The sequence below is a fragment of the Pinus tabuliformis genome, chromosome J (assembly GCF_031772625.1).
Source record: "Pinus tabuliformis cultivar Carrire ecotype Pingquan chromosome J, CPIR1, whole genome shotgun sequence".
Taxonomy (NCBI): Eukaryota; Viridiplantae; Streptophyta; class Pinopsida; order Pinales; family Pinaceae; genus Pinus; species Pinus tabuliformis.
In genome coordinates, this window is record NC_142295.1 from 1,577,380,289 (window position 1) to 1,577,396,814 (window position 16,526).

General features: G+C 36.5%; 1 pseudogene; it reads right to left on the reverse strand.

Moving 5' to 3' along the window:
- Positions 1-374: 374 nt before the first annotated feature.
- On the reverse strand, positions 375-16,222 carry LOC149233509 (uncharacterized; annotated as a pseudogene).
- Between the last annotated feature and the right edge of the window lie 304 nt (positions 16,223-16,526).

Sequence of the window (16,526 nt, forward strand, 5' to 3'; positions counted from 1 at the left end):
CTGTGGTGGATCTAACTCCTGTAGATCTGGAAAATCAAATCCGTTGCATGGCCGCAACTGAAGCTTGTACATTTAATTGAAAACTGTTTTTCTCATGCAATCTCGCAAATAAGGCTCCAGAGAACCCCGAAAATATCTCAATTGGTTACGAATTTTGAGGAAATCGCCCATGCTAAACATAATCCACACTGTTTTGAAAAAAACCCATGTTTTATTTTTCTGAGATTCATTTTCATTTGGTCACCAAGCGTTTTAAAAATGACATTTTAAAAGCTGTTACGCATTCTGGCAAATGCTCATGTAACAAAATCACTTGCTGGATCTTTCATGTCCACCACCAAGCATGGATAAGGAGTGCATTAAATGAGGAACCATTAGAGATCTAAGTAATCTTGATAAGTATCAGGAAAATTTATTTGGTCAAAATAAGAAGAGGGATTTTGTATACCTTCCAGAGTGGAATTAAATAATGGTTGTTGCTTCTCCTACAAGAAAATTGCCAACCTCAAGCTGCTCTGGATTTCTTCTTTTTCTGAAATGGGTTTTGAAAATGATGATGGCTTGGAATAGTTGGAATCAGTATGCAATCTTGAAATTAAGTCTGTTGAATTGCAATTTTTCCAATGGTGGTTGATGGAGAAAATTGGGTTGAATGTTGTATTCTGCACTAGAGCCTTGAGGGTACTACCACTGAAAGGGGTGGTTGAGTTTTGGAAGAAATCTAGGTTCCAGAAATATATATTGGAATTCATGGGAACCGTGTTGTAGCTTGTTGTTGAAGGTCCCACTTTTTTCAAATGGTCAGAAGATAGTTTGCTCTCTTCAGTGCCACTATGATCGATTGAAGTTGAGGTAGGATTATTCTCTATCACCTTTTCATCAATGGTTTCCATTGGTACATCATTGGAGCTTTCCTTCTGCTCTTTCTCTAATTTCTAGCACTAATATTTTTGTTGTATATTCGACAGTGAACCCAATCGTCCAATCTTAAGCTGACTTTCTTCCTTGTTTGATGGACGAGGAGCTATAATTGGATTCAGAATTTGGAAAATATAGGGAAATTTCCAAAGGATTTGGCTTCACATACAAGAAAATGAATGGCAAAAAAATTTAGGGAGAACTAAGAAATACGTCAAATGCCCAACAACAAATAAAAATTTCATCCCCATTATATAAGAATTCTAATCCCCAATTTGAAGCAAGATTTATATATATGTTTTTATTATGACGAATTTAGATTTTTATTTTTGAGCTAATGCACTTGATTTTCTTTATAGGCCACACAAGAACCTTCTTTAGTTTGTCAATTCTTTTGGGAATGAAAAACAGAGAAGAGAATTGATTTCAGAATTTTCATCTTTCCTTATTCAATTTTATTATTATTATTATTTTTTTATTTATTGAAAATCTAACATTATTTTATTTTTTTTAAATCAAAACATGTTTTTTTATTGAAATTATTTTTGTGAGGTTAATGAAAAAAAATGCAAGAAAATAAATACAAATCAAGAACTTAAAAAAGCTTGATTTTATTTTTCCTAATTTATCTAGATTTTTTTTATTTTTTTATTTTTTTAAGTATATGAATGTTTCCAATGGATGCCCACGGGGCTTTGGATTGACAGTGAATGGGTGTACTATTAAGGCACTCCTTGCGATAGGTCACTGGTTCAAATCGCCCGTGGGTAATTACCTACCAAAAAAAAATGTTTCCAATGGATCCATTTACGGATTAGAATTTCTAGAATGTTCATATCCAAATTTGCAAAATGTACCTGATTGTGCATAAGGACATGAAAAATAGTTTTAACCTTTAGATTTGCCGCAAAGGTCTCTTGAAGAACGCATGAATGTCATCGTGCAATCACGTTTCGATACCATTCCTCAATTTAGTCCTTGTGCTCCAAAGAATGTTTGATTTGAATTCTAGATCCTTTGTCCATAAATGGTTAGTATCGAAATGATTTATATTTGTTTTTATAAAAATGATATGAAGCTAAATTATTTATGCATCTACATGCTTTAATCATTCATCTAGGAACAAAACTGAAAAATGAACTCTAGACTGAAAGCTAGTTCCTATGGACACGTCCCCAACAATGATGCCAAAATTTGAGGCAAATTATTTACCTATCATTTAATTTTCAACCCGTGGGTTTCATAAAACTTGTGAAACATGCGTGCACTATATATGTTAGAAATTAACTTTCAATTTAGATCAATATAACTATGAAACCAAATAATGACAAACCAAATTCACCTATTCTAATTCAACAATCAAGTCAAAAGAAATTATAATACAACACACAAAATTGAAATCTTAATCTATCACACTTGCAGGAATTGAAATCCTAATCTACCACACTTGCAGGAATGAAATCTTAATCTACGACACTTGATATGAAAATGGGGCACTTAGGCTTCTTGTCTAACTTACAAGAACCTTTTCCACTTCCAAAGCTTAAATGTTCCCAAGTCTTATTGATTAACCGATGTGGAATTAAAAGTGCTTGAAAATATAGGTGTATGGTGGTATTTGTTCCTTTAACTAATTATATGCTTTAAATTTTGTTGTCGTGTTGTACGTTGATGTGCTTAAACTAATACATAAATACATATAATAGTAAATAATGCAGCAGTAAACAAACACATAAGACAACAATTTAATTTGGAGTTCACCCAAAACTCTCAAGCTACATCTCCTTGAGCTCTAGTCAACTTGACTGGGCTCTTTGGGACTATGGCAGGTCATTTTTACAAGCTCTTAGCTCAAATCCATTGTTTTACATAGGAACAATGGGCTTAGAACACCCTCTCTCCCTAGCTCTTGAATCTCTCGGCTTTTTGGCTCTCGGCTCTCACTCTTGCTCTTGGCTCTAGCTCTTGGCTCTAACTCTAACTCTGGCTCTTTAGCTTTGGCTTCTTTGACCCTCTGCAATTTACATCCCTCTGGCTTTCCACTTGAACTCCAAGTGACTCCCTTGGTTGCTCTGCGCATTCGCTTTTTCTCCCTCGGCCTCCTTTTGCTTTTGCCTTTTGCTTTCTATGATCCTGCTCTCAATTGAGCTCTTTCAGACCTTTGCGCTGCCTGATTATGCTTGGTTTCAGCAACAACTCCACCAACCCCCTTCTATCTCTAACATTCATGGCTTTTGAGCCAACTCGTGTTGTCTGTTCATTTCCTCTTCTCGGGCTCTTTGGCTTCCGGCCTCTGTCTACTTGAATCCCCTTCTAAGCGTTAGCAATCATTACATAACGTCTTCAGGGAAGGTGGCCACCTGTTTTGCAATGGAATGGGTCATCAATGCCCTTGAAATCCCAAAAATGGTTGTTTTCTGTTTACATAGAGAAACACTACAAAACACGAAAAAATCCGCCAAAACACTGTTCATCAGACTTCAAATATTCATAAATTCGCACTATATTCCTATCGGGTCTACCTTTATATCGTGATCGCATCTCCACCATTGATCTGAGGGATCTTGATCCAACGACTGAGATTCATTTTGGGCGGCTCATTCGTACGGGGGTTAACCGCCCAAAAATGGTGGTTTTATCTCTCCACGTGTCGTTCAGTGGATGGGATCGGGCGGAGCACGGTCAAAACCGCTCACTGCCTACGACCCACTCGAAATCCTGCTTGTTTCGTAGTTTCCCTTTGTATTTTAAAAATGCATTAAAACATAGGAAAGTCCCATAAAAATGGATTTAGACGGACTTGAAATATTATATATTTTCATTCACAAACCCTTTCGGGTTCGGTTTTCATTGCAGCAGCGATTCCCTTCGTATTTCGTTTAATAAATGAAATACGCGAAAATACATAAAACCTATCATTTGACAGATCTCAGATTTTATGGAATATCGTTTATAGCTCCATCAGGTCTGGCTATTGCATCGCGCATATATATATCTATATATATATATATATATGTATATATATATATATATATATATATATATATATATATATATATATATATATGTATATATATATATATGTATATATATATATATATATATATATATATATGTATATATATATATATATATATATAGATATAGATATATATATAGATATATATAGCCCCGCTCCTCTATGTAGCTCCGATGTGATATTGCGATGCGACTTGTCGCAATCGCATATCGCATAAGCCCGGGGTCTTTCCATATGGTATGGCCTATGCCAATGCCGATTGCGATCCACCGATATCGGTGATCGTGATATCGCATCGGCCCGGTCCTATCATATGTCTGCCTCCGATATCCTCCACTTGCCACCACCAATTGCGATATGCCGATCGGATCTAGACCGTTGATCGGCCAGATCTGACGGCTCCTGTGCATTGTGCCTTTGACTGCCGATAAGCCTGTTTTCCACTATTTCTTCATGTTTTTGCCTCCCAATAGTGTTATCCACCTTTTTTAAAGGTTCTCCCTTTGCGCTAGTTTTTGGATTTTTGAAGACTTAGAGGGTTTTTAGGACCCATTTTTAGGGGATTTTGCCCTTTTTTTTAAGGATAAAGGGCAGCTTCATTTTATGATAACTTCCGCATCCTAAGTCCATTTTTTCCCATTCAAGTTGCACAGAATGAGACGATCTATGCAATGGGGCTAGTTCCAGGAACTTCCTTGGACTTTCATTTTTCCTCTGTGAGGAACACTTAGACTTAGGAGTCTATCCAATATCCGTTTTGGATCATGCCTTCCCACTAAAAGAACTTTTGGTCTCCAAAAGACTGATATACTAATCTGAAAAGTAAAAGAGAGTGACTCACCCTCTTATTTCAACCTCCCTACACTTTGCCTTGCATAGTGCCTCTGAACCAAAGTTTCTGACCACTTCCCTTCTTGGATGGGCTGGTCTTCCTGGGAAGAGTTGTCTTCCTCCTTGCCTTCCTGCAGAACCTCTGTTGAAATGGTCATAGAAGGTGGTTTGAACTTCTTTGCCTTCATCATTGATCCAAGGTGGCTCAAACAAATGTGAATTACACCTACTCCACAAAAATTTCACTTGTACCTATTTGACAAGCTGTCAACAACAACTGTTAACAACAACAAAAATACAGACAACAATTGGATGGTCTAACTCCTACTTCATCAAAAGAAACAGATTTCACATCTTGTGAACACCTCCATGCCTTACATATGCATACAAATGATGGACTAGGTAACAAGCCTACAAAGCATGCCTTTCAGAGAAATGACCCTTCAAGTCAAGCATGTAGAAAAAGACTAGTTGACTCTTTTTCAAAAGATGAAACACTTCATTATTACCTCCATCTTGGAGACCAATCAACTTTTTCCAAGTTAATATTGCATTACATGCATGTTTACAACAAAGTAATCAACCCTTCAAGTTAATTACAGATACATGTTCAAATACAAGGAAAACATCAACATCCTTGTGTTCATACACATCATGCTTATGCATGCATTTCATCCTTCAAATTTCACTTAAGCACACCGTACTTTCGAAGTTGAAATGAAATATAATGTTGCAAAAACAAAGTGAGTCTCCTACTCAACCTTTTTCCATTCACCTTCTTGGTAGAAACCTGCAACTTGCATCTCGTCAACCAGAAATGAAAATAGATGCATCAATAAACATGCAACCTTAATTTGAAAAGAACTCTAGCCATTTATTACCAATCCATTTCAAAGGTCCTCCCTTTGTCTGCACATCAGCATCAACATGTGAATCATCCTGAGACACATCAATCATGGAAACTTCCTTTCCATTTCAGCCATCTTCTCTTTCCACCTTCTTCAACTTTTGTGGAAGCATTGTTGGATTCAGAGTCCAACACCTTTCAGCAAGATGCCCTTGCTTATGGCAATAAGTGCAGCACATGTGCATCCTCTTGACAACATGATTTTCCTTGTCCAATGGACCTTTGGCTTTTTGCTTCTTTTCCTTCAAAAGTTTCCTGTATGTGGCCATTCTCTTCCAACATCTAGAAACATGATGGTTATCCAAACCACAAAAGGAACACGCAATTCTTTTCCCATGCTTATGTGGAAATTTACCATGCTTTGCAAAATCAAAAGGAATATGTTTAGAACCAGATTTATACCTACCTCTTTCACCTTTATTTCCTTCATGAGGAGGTGAAGCAAATGAAGAAGTGGCTCCCTTTGGAACCCCATCAATCTATTCAAGGTTGTTAGAGTCTCCCCAACTATCTGGTTCAAGTGTGTGATTCTGAACACTTGCATCTTGCAAATGATGTTTCAAGCTACTGCATTCCTCCTTAATACAACCTTCACACTCTTGCAGATCTGTAATGTAACTTGTTATTGGAGCTGTTTCAATGGCCTTCATGGAAGCTTTGGAACTTTCTCCATAAGCTTGTCCATAGCCAAGACCCAAATACTTAGGCCTTTCCTTAACCATTATTGGTTCAACAATACGTTGTGCATGCTTTACCAAGCCCTTTCCTTCATAGCCCATCTTGGACATTAGCTTGGAACCTATGCCTCTAGTATGTTTTTCAAAATAACCAATATAAGTATTCTCAGAAGAGTTTGAAGACAAACCGGAATGGTTTACCTCTTCTTCAAGCTAATACTTGACCAAGGCTTCTTTGGCAATAAATTGTTGTGACTCTAACTCATGCATCCCCTTTAGGTTCATATTTGCAATATGAAGTTGCCTCTCCATTTCCTGTAGTCTGTCAGAAAGCAACTGCTTCTCTTCCTTCATGGAATTCAACTGCTCTCTAAGTATGTTGCTCTTTCTTCCATCCTCATACATTTCTCTCACCTTGTCCATCATGATGAACAAGTCTTGCTTCATGTCTCCATCAAAGAGTCTTGTGATGGAGAAAGAATTTGAGGATACACTTGAGGAAGTTGTCATTATGCCAATGAACAAAGAACTTCAAACAAGATTAATAAGGAGCTTAATTAAGCAATGTTTTGCAGTAAACCTCTTGTTCTTTCGAGATTGCTTTGAGGTCCTCTGGTATAGAAGAATGCCTTCAGCCCTTCTCCCTAATTGTCCTTCCTGGACTGTACTATCAATAGCTTTCCCTTCACCTCTGCAAACTCAGAAAATATTCAGTATGCAAACAAGCATACAATCAACCTCTGACTGTTTAAACACTTTTTAGACAAGCAACCTTTGCTCTGTCAATCAAGCATTCTGATATAACCTCCTTTGAAGGTGGGTTTAATCAAACTTAGCCTCCAATACCACCTGATTTGAAAATGGGGCACTTAGGCTTCTTGTCTAACTTACAAGAACCTTTCCCACTTCCAAAGCTTAAATGTTCCCAAGTCTTATTGGTTAACCAATGCGGAATTAAAAATGCCTGAAAATATAGGTGTATGCTGGTATTTTTTTTTAACTGATTATATGCTTTAAATTTTGTTGTTGTTCTGTAAGTTGATGTGCTTAAACTGATACATAAATACATATAATAGTAAATAATTTAGCAATAAACAAACACATAAGACAACAATTTAATTTGGAGTTCACCAAAAACTCTCGAGCTACATCTCCTTGAGATCTAGTCAACTTGACTAGGGTCTCTGGGATTATGGCAGGTCCTTTTTATAAGCTCTTGTCTCAACTCCACTGTTTTACACAGGAGCAATGAGCTCAGAACACCATCTCTCCCTGGCTCTTGAAGCTCCCGGCTTTCTTGCTCTTGGCTCTCACTCTAGATCTTGGCTCTGGCTCCTAGCTCTAGCTCTGGCTCTGGTTCTTTAGCTCTGGATTCTTTGTCCCTCTATAATTTACAGCCCTCTAGCTTTCCACTTGAACTCCAAGTGACTCCCTTGGCTGCTCTGAGCATTCGCTTTTTCTCCCTCGGTCTCTTTTTTCTTCTACCTTTTTCTTTCTACGCTCCTGCTCTCAATTGAGCTCTTTCAAACCTCTGCACTGCTTGCTTATGCTTGGTTTTAGAAACAACTCCAGCAACTGCCTTCTATCTCTAACATTCATGGCTTTTAAGCCAACTCGTGTTGTCTGTTCGTTTCCTCTTCTCAGGCTCTCTAGCTTCCGACCTCTGTCGACTCGAATCCCCTTCTCAGTGTTATCAATCATTGCATAACGTCTTCAGGGAAGGTGGCCACCTTTTCTGCAACGGAATGGGTCATCGATGCCGTTGAAATCCCATAATGGTCATTTTCTATTTACACAGAGAAACACTGCAAAACACGGAAAAATCCACCAAAACATTGTTCATCGGACTTCAAATATTCATAAATCCGCACTATATTCCTATTGGGTCTGCCTTTATATCGTGATCACATCTCCACCATTGATTTGAGGGATCTTGATCCAATGGCTGAGATTCATTTCGGGCGGCTCATTCGTACGGGGGTTAACCGCCTGAAAAGGGTGGTTTTCTCTCTCCACGTGTCGTTCAGTGGATGGGATCAGGCAGAGCACGGTCAAAACCACTTACTGCCTACAGCCCGCCCTAAATCCTGCTTGTTTCGTAGTTTCCCTTTGTATTTTAAAAATACATTAAAACATTGGAAAATCCTGTAAAAATGGCTTTAGACGGACTTGAAATATTATATATTTTCATTCACAAACCCTTTCGGGTCTGGTTTTCATCGCATCAGCGCTTCCCTTCGTATTTCGTTTAATAAATGAAATACACGAAAATACATAGAAACTGCCATTTGATGGATCTCAAATTTTATGGAATATCATTTATAGCTCTATCAGGTCCGGCTATCGCATCGCACATATCTAGATATATATATATATATATATATATATATATATATATATATATATATATATATATATGTATGTATGTATGTATGTATATAGCCCTTCTCCTCTATGTAGCTCCGATGTGATTTTGCGATGCGACTTGTCGCAATCACATATCACATAAGCTCGAGGTCTTTCCATATGGTATGGCCTATGCTAGCACCAATTTTGATCCACTGATATCGGCGATCGCGATATCGCATCAACCCGGTCCTATCCTATGTCTGCCTCCGACATCCTCCACTTGCCACTGCCGATTGCGATATGCCGATCGGATCTGGACCGTTGATCGGCTAGATCCGATGACTCCTATGCATTATGCCTTTGACCGCCGATAAGCCTGTTTTCCACTATTTATTCATGTTTTTGCCTTCCGATAGTGTTATCTGCCTTTTTTAAAGGTTCTCCCTTTGTGCTAGTTTTTGGATTTTTGAAGACTTAGAGGGTTTTTAAGACCCATTTTTAGGGGATTTTGCCCTTTTTTTTAAGGATAAAGGGTAGCTTCATTTTATGATGGCTTTCGCATCCTAAGTCCATTTTTTCCCATTCAAGTTGCAGTAGATTCAGAATGAGACGATATCTACAATGGGGCTAGTTCCAGGAACTTCCTTGGACTTTCATTTTTCCTCTGTGAGGAACAATTAGACTTAGGAGTCTATCCAAAATCTGTTTTGGATCAACACTTGTAAGAATTGAAATTTAATGAAATAAAATCTACTCTAAGGGATCATGTGTGCATTATCAAATCAGGATCCTATGAAATGAATAATCAAAACCACATGACATGAAATGAAATAAAAAACAATCACTAGGATCTCTACACGACCTTTATGTGCTTCTTTCGAAAAACACATAAAGAGCTAATGAGTGTTTAATCTATGAAAGAAATAAAAACAATCATTGTTAACCTCTCACATAGGAAAATATATGAAAGAAAATAAACACAACCACTCTTAACCTCTCACACAGGAAAAGATATGAAAGTAATAAAACTTAATCTATGAAAACAATAAATCTCACACATTGTAGGTGGCCAATCCAAAAGTATGAGAGATGGCAAGTTGAGAGGCTCCCAATGCAAGCATTACCAGAAAGAGGTGAACATCACTCATGAGCATGGTGCTAAATCTAAATTCCATTCAAACATGAGTAATATTAACTTGTACACCTGAGTATCTCCAACTTTACACATGCATTTGAAAGGAGAAGGCTCTCCTATTTATTCAAGAACATAAGAAGCTACCTCATTAATGGAGGTTCATTATTATCTCCCTATATCCTTAGAAAATCTCATAGAATTACAACTCAAATAGGTAATAATGGGACACATATAGAGTTACGACTCAAATAGGTAATGATGAGACACATATCCTCTTTGACCTTTATCCAAATTTTCTTCCATATCTTGAAGGGAATTAGAATTTGAGCATTGGAAGCCACATAAGGGTGCCTTGGAAGCTTCCGAATGACCTACACATGTCATTGAAGTCAAGCCACTTTTAAGTATTAGCAAGTATATGTCATTTTTCTAAGTTTTAACCATAAATTCACTTAAAATATTAGAAATCATTAGCTTTTGGAAAACACAAAGGTAACCCCATGTAATCATGAAAATGGAGGCTAATGAAAGATTATATCTCTATGGAGTCGCGACATGTGAGTGAAATGGTGGCGATAAAGGTGAAAGTGGATGATATTTTGAAGACATTTTGGAGACTCTACATACCCCCCAACTGACATTATTGCGTGTCCTCATGCAATCTAATCCATTTCCTAATCGTGATTTTCTTTTGAATGAGCTTGGATTATATCAATTGTCCTTAAACTTTGCATTTGAAAATTTCATTTCTTTTTGCAAAGTATTCCTTATCATACATTGAATTGCAACATGTTTGGTTGGTTCTTGTGTGACAACCAAATCTTAATTGGTATTGGTTCTTGTGTATTAATACCTTGTTTCTTTTTGGTTCAACAAGATTCATTGAACATATGCATATTTAAATCAGCCATATAATATGCTCATCATTTAGGAATTTATTTGCAAACCACATAACTTTTGAACCATAATGCAATCATAATGATTAGGACAAGTATGTTAAGATGAAATGAAGTGAAATGGAATGAAGTGATATGAAAAGTGATCATAAATGGAAGTCCCTAACCCACCCGCCCCCACCCCCCCCCCCCCCCCCCCCCCCAAACTAAAGGTGTTTACGTTTTTTCTTTTTTCATATGAGAAAGGAAATATGGTGAAGTATTTTCCAAAAAATTATAATTTTAGTATTTAAGGAATTCTATGATTAAAAGATAGAAAAGAACATATCTTTACTTACCTAGGAAGTGGACAAACTGTGCATATTAGAGAAGTTGTAACTGTTGCTGGATCATGGAATAAAATTTAGAATTTCATCTACTTCTTGGTTGCATAAATGGTAGATGAGGTGGTGAAAGTGGATTCTTTATTGCTGCTGCTAAATCTGCTATATTTGCTACAAAATGCTGACATGATATAGTATTCACCTGCTACAAAACCTGATGGTACAATTCTTGTCATGCGAATAAATGTGTTTTTGTTGAGCATGAAGAGAAGTCGTTGGATTACCGACCATTGATGAATGCCATTAACCAATGTGAGGCAAACTCGCCATTAATGTCAACGAGTTCCAAGGTACCTAAGTACATCTTGGAAAGTGCCAATATATGAGTTGATTTCAAGCCACTTGCAAGATCCAATGATCAAGGGACATGGATGTATTCCCATGATTGACGACTTCAAGGTACTAATAAGGATTCTAGCCTTGAACCTAGATAATGTGTTGATGTCGATAGGCCAAGACTTGTTAGAAGGGAGGCATTAATGAATACCCCATCATATAACGTGAGTATGAAATGATGATTTTGGAAGGACTATAGATGAAAAGTTGCTTCAAGTAGGATATATTTAACGAAAAGGAAAATGAAAAGAGTGTAAACAAGTGACCGGAAAGCAAAAGGACAAATCAACATGTAAGCGAGCTGAATGTCTCTATGAATGGAAATTATGGAAAATTTGAATGGAAAATATAAATGGAAACATGTGACTCTTTCAAGGAAAATGGTAACAAGGATGTTTAGTGAAAAATGCTTGAATAGCTTGTGAGTTTGGAGAGGAAAAATGATGGCATTTATGAATGACGGAAATGGATTTAATTGGTTCATGTTTCTTGAAATTGGTTGTAGAAAATCAATAATGCATAGTTGGCTTCCTTCAATTCTCCGATTGCCCTGGAACCTGAAAATAATCATGGCACTAACATTGCAACAAATGTAAGTGTGTTCAAAGAGAAGTGATCAATTTTCTCTAGGTACATACGAAAAATTTGCATAATTGACAGGTTCATGATGTGTTTTCATTTCAAAAGGTTACTCCAATTCCACAATTACGATAATAAATTTGATTTCTAAAAAAAATGACAATATGCACACACAAAAGGTACACATTGAAACTTTATATTTGGAACCAATTTAGTGTGTATGATATCAACGACTTTGCTCTTGTAAACAAATTTTCACTTGGGCAATTTTTACGGAAGAAATGATAGCACATTATGAGGATACAAAAAGCAACACTTTTTTTAGCCAATTGATAAACCTCAAACAAAAGGGTTCAATGATGTAGCACATTGAGCCTTTTAGGACTTCCAAAAATTGAATATAAGGGTAAGAGATATTCTAGAGGAGCATAGGATTGATGTATTCATAGGGACTTTAAAGGATAACATCCAACATGAGGTTCACCTTTGGGAACCTGATTCATTGGAGAAGGCATTTAGGTTGGCAAGAAAAATGGAAAGCAAAATTATGGAAACAAGGAAGCCTACCACTCACAACTATAAATATGGAAGTGTTGTTTCCCCTAGCCTTTCACAACCTACAAGGTTGACACCACAACAATTGGAAGAAAAAAGAGAAAAAGGGATTTGTTACAACTGTGATAGAAAATAAACTAAAGGTCATAAGTGTACTGAGAAGAAATTAATTTACATAGATTGTGAAGAGGAGGAAGAAAAGGAACAAGAAACATCAAAAGAAGAGGATATACACCAGGAACAAACCCTAGAGAAAGAAGAAATGAATCTGACCATATCTTGTAATGCATTGGTTGGAATTACCACTCCTCAAACTATTAATATAGAAGGACATATCAAGAAGAAAAAGGTAATAGTGTTGATTGATTCAGGCAGTACCCATAATTTTATTCATTGTAAGATAGCCAAGGAATTGAATTGATTCCTATATCCTGCACCAGAGTTTCAAGTGATGGTTGCAAGTTGAGGAACCATAAATTTCTCTGGAAAGTGCCATAATATCAAGCTATCCATGGGAGAATATGTATTGAATATCCCAATGCTTTCCATTCCAATGGGTGGTGTTGATGTTGTACTAGAAGTCCAATGGCTATAATCCTTGGGTACAATAGCTTTTAATTTTCAAGAACTTTCATGAAATTTTGTTAAGAAGGAAAGGAAGTTGAATTAAGGGGTATCACAGGGAAACCGGGAAATATAATCAGATCTAACGGAATGACAAAGCTTCTAAAGAAAGAAGAAAGAGGCTTAATTGCACAATTACGTTCGCTAGAGGTTCCCACATGGAAATCATCTATTTCTCCAGATCTCCAAAAAGTCTTGGACAATCATTCCAAGGTGTTGGAGACTCTCAAAGGCCTCCCACCTATTTGTGATCATTATCATGCTATTCATTTTCCAGGAAGTGTTCCTCCAAACATCAAGGCTTACAGATATCCCTTTGCAGAAAAGAGTGAAATTGAACATATGGTTGCAAAAATGTTAGAGGCTGGTATAATTCAACCTAGTCAAAGTTCTTTCTCTGCTCTAGTAGTGTTGGTGCATAAGAAGGATGGATCATGGTGCATGTGTCTAGATTATAGAGAGCTCAACAAGCTCACTATTAAAGATAAATTTCCCATTCCTCTAATTGATGAATTATTGGATGAATTGCATGGAGAAATTTACCTCAGCAAGTTGGACCTTCATTCAGGATATCATCAAATCAGAATGAAGACTGAAGACATTTTGAAGACAACATTTAGAACACATGAGGGTCATTATGAATTTTTGGTCATGCCTTTTGGACTTACCAACGCACCTTCTACATTCCAAGGTTTGATGAATTCCATTTTCAAACCCTTCCTTAGAAAATTTGTGTTAGTATTTTTTGATGATATACTAATCTACAACAAGTCTTGGAAGGATCATGTTCAACATGTTGATAGAGTGATCAGACTATTGGACGAGAAACAATTATATGAAAAAAACTCCAAATGTTTCTTTGGAGTGGTGGAATACTTGGGTCATATTGTACCTCATCAAGGTGTTAAGGTAGACCCTCAACAAAAACAATTTCTCCAACTCTCAAAGGATAACCTCACTTTGGGACAGAATCGAATGAAACAACAGGAAGATCAACATCACAACAAACGAAGTTTTGATATAGGCGACTGGGTATTTTTATGAATACAACCATACATAAAAATTTCCCTCAAGAAAGCCAAGAAGGATAATAAATAATCACCAAAGTACTATGGTTCTTACAAGGTGCTGCAAAAGATTGGTACTATGGCATACAAATTGGAGCTTCTTGTATCTTCCCGAGTGCCCCTAGTTTTCCATGTTTCATGCTTAAAGAAGTTTATAAGTGACAAGCTCCTAGTTCAAACAATATTGTTGGAACTTGATGAGGAAGGAAAAACCATATTGGAACTAGAAACAAGAACCCAATAGCTACGAAATCGATCAATTTTAGAGTATCTCATCAAGTGGAAGAAATTACCCGCTGAAGATTCCACATGGGAGGACAAAAATTTTATACAGAAGCATCGAGAACTACGCAAGCGTTGATGACAACACTTTTTGAAGGAGAGGGGTATGTTAGGTCCCTATTCTACTAGTGTAACCCCTTATTGTTATTAGTGCAGCCCCCTTATTATATTGTTGTGCCCATGTAATCCACATATTGTTATTATTGTGCCCCATAGAAGCCCACTATTGTTATTATTGCGCCCTTACATTATTATTGTTATGTCGGCTCTGATTACATTATGAACCCTTAGACTCCTATATATAGAGAGGAGGTCTTGTCACTTCTATCATCCAAGAATTGTTCATTTGTGTAAGGCAAATGAGGTTGCCCCCTCGAAGAGGCTGAGTTTTAAGGAATTGATCTATCTCTTCTATCTTTTTGTGAGATGGTTTCATAACACATAGTATTTCATAAAGATAAAGAAATATTGTTTGTGAATGCTAGATGATTCCTGCAAAACAATCTTCGATTAAAAAAATTCATCAAGTGATCTTGCAGATAAAGTGCCTTCATAGTTCTTCTTCTTTCCTACATCATGCTTGAAAACATAATCATTAGAAAAATCCAATGATAAATTTTGATCATGAATTTATGATTAGAATGCATTGGTGACAAATAGATCATTGAGTTAAATACAGAGCTGCAAAATTGTTTTTCAGCTGCAAAATTGTTGTTCAACTGCATAATTGTGCAGTTTTTGTAGATAAAACCCTAAACAGACAGTTAAGTACACACAACTATGCATTTTTGTTATGAATAAATAACCAGTCCAATCCTCAAATTAATCAATACCTCTTCTAGAAAATTAGCAAATAGAACATTCTTTTATTAAAAAGGCAAGGTAATTCTGATCTGCGTATTTTTACCTATAAACATTCTTTGGCTGAATAGTGGCAGAGAGATTTCCAGTTGTTGATGTTGTAAACTTGTTTTTTGTTCTTGTCTATACTTGTACGCAGTGATTGTTATGAAGGCGTAAACCACGATTCTGGTAAAATACAAATAGCTGACAACAATGTAAAATTACCTAAAAAAGGGTCAGTGTTTCCAAGTTCCTAACTGTCTTCTTATCAATATTGAATGCTTCATGAAGATTTTTGATCGAACATATAATTGGAAGAATGATTGCATAGTAGCAGACAATATCTATAAGAAAAAATGCCTCCTCCCATGTAAATCAATCTTTTGTAGAAGGTACAGTCTCAATGAAAACTATGTTTGTAATGTTAGAAATTGCTGATAGGCTTCGTGGTAAGAACTATGTTGGGGTTTTGTAATATTAGCCTTTACCTTAAACTTTCTCTCTCCAATCTTGATGTTACTGAGACTATCAACACAAGCCTGAGCTTCTCCACAAGTAGCAAAATGAGAAAAACCAAAGTCTTTATGCTTGGCAGAGGCCATGTTCTTTGATAATTTAACTTTCTCAATTTGATCAAATTTAATGAGTTCCTCTTTAACTCGCTCTTCATCCCAGGATGCGGGCAATCCATCAAGGAATATAGACTTAACTTGTGCCATTTGTTCCTCATCAGGCTGAATGGAAGACTCGGCAAATGCAATCTTTTCACTCTTGTCACAACATCTCGCTTTTGAAGATGCTTGTATGCAGTCATAACACATTGGTGATTTGTGAACTCCAAGAAATATGGTACTGCTCAGTATCTCTGTGGAAAATGTACCTCCTATAGATCAATAAAATCAAATTTGTTGCATCGCCGCAACTGAAGCCTGTACATTTAATTGAAAACCATTTTTATCACGCAATATCACAGATAAGGCTCCAAAGAACCCTGGAAATCTCTTAATTGGTTAAAAATTTTGAGGAAAAAACTAAATATAATAATAATTCACCCATTCTGAGAAAAACCCATGTTTTATGTTTCTGATATTTGTTTTCATTTGGTCACAAAACATGTTTTAAAAA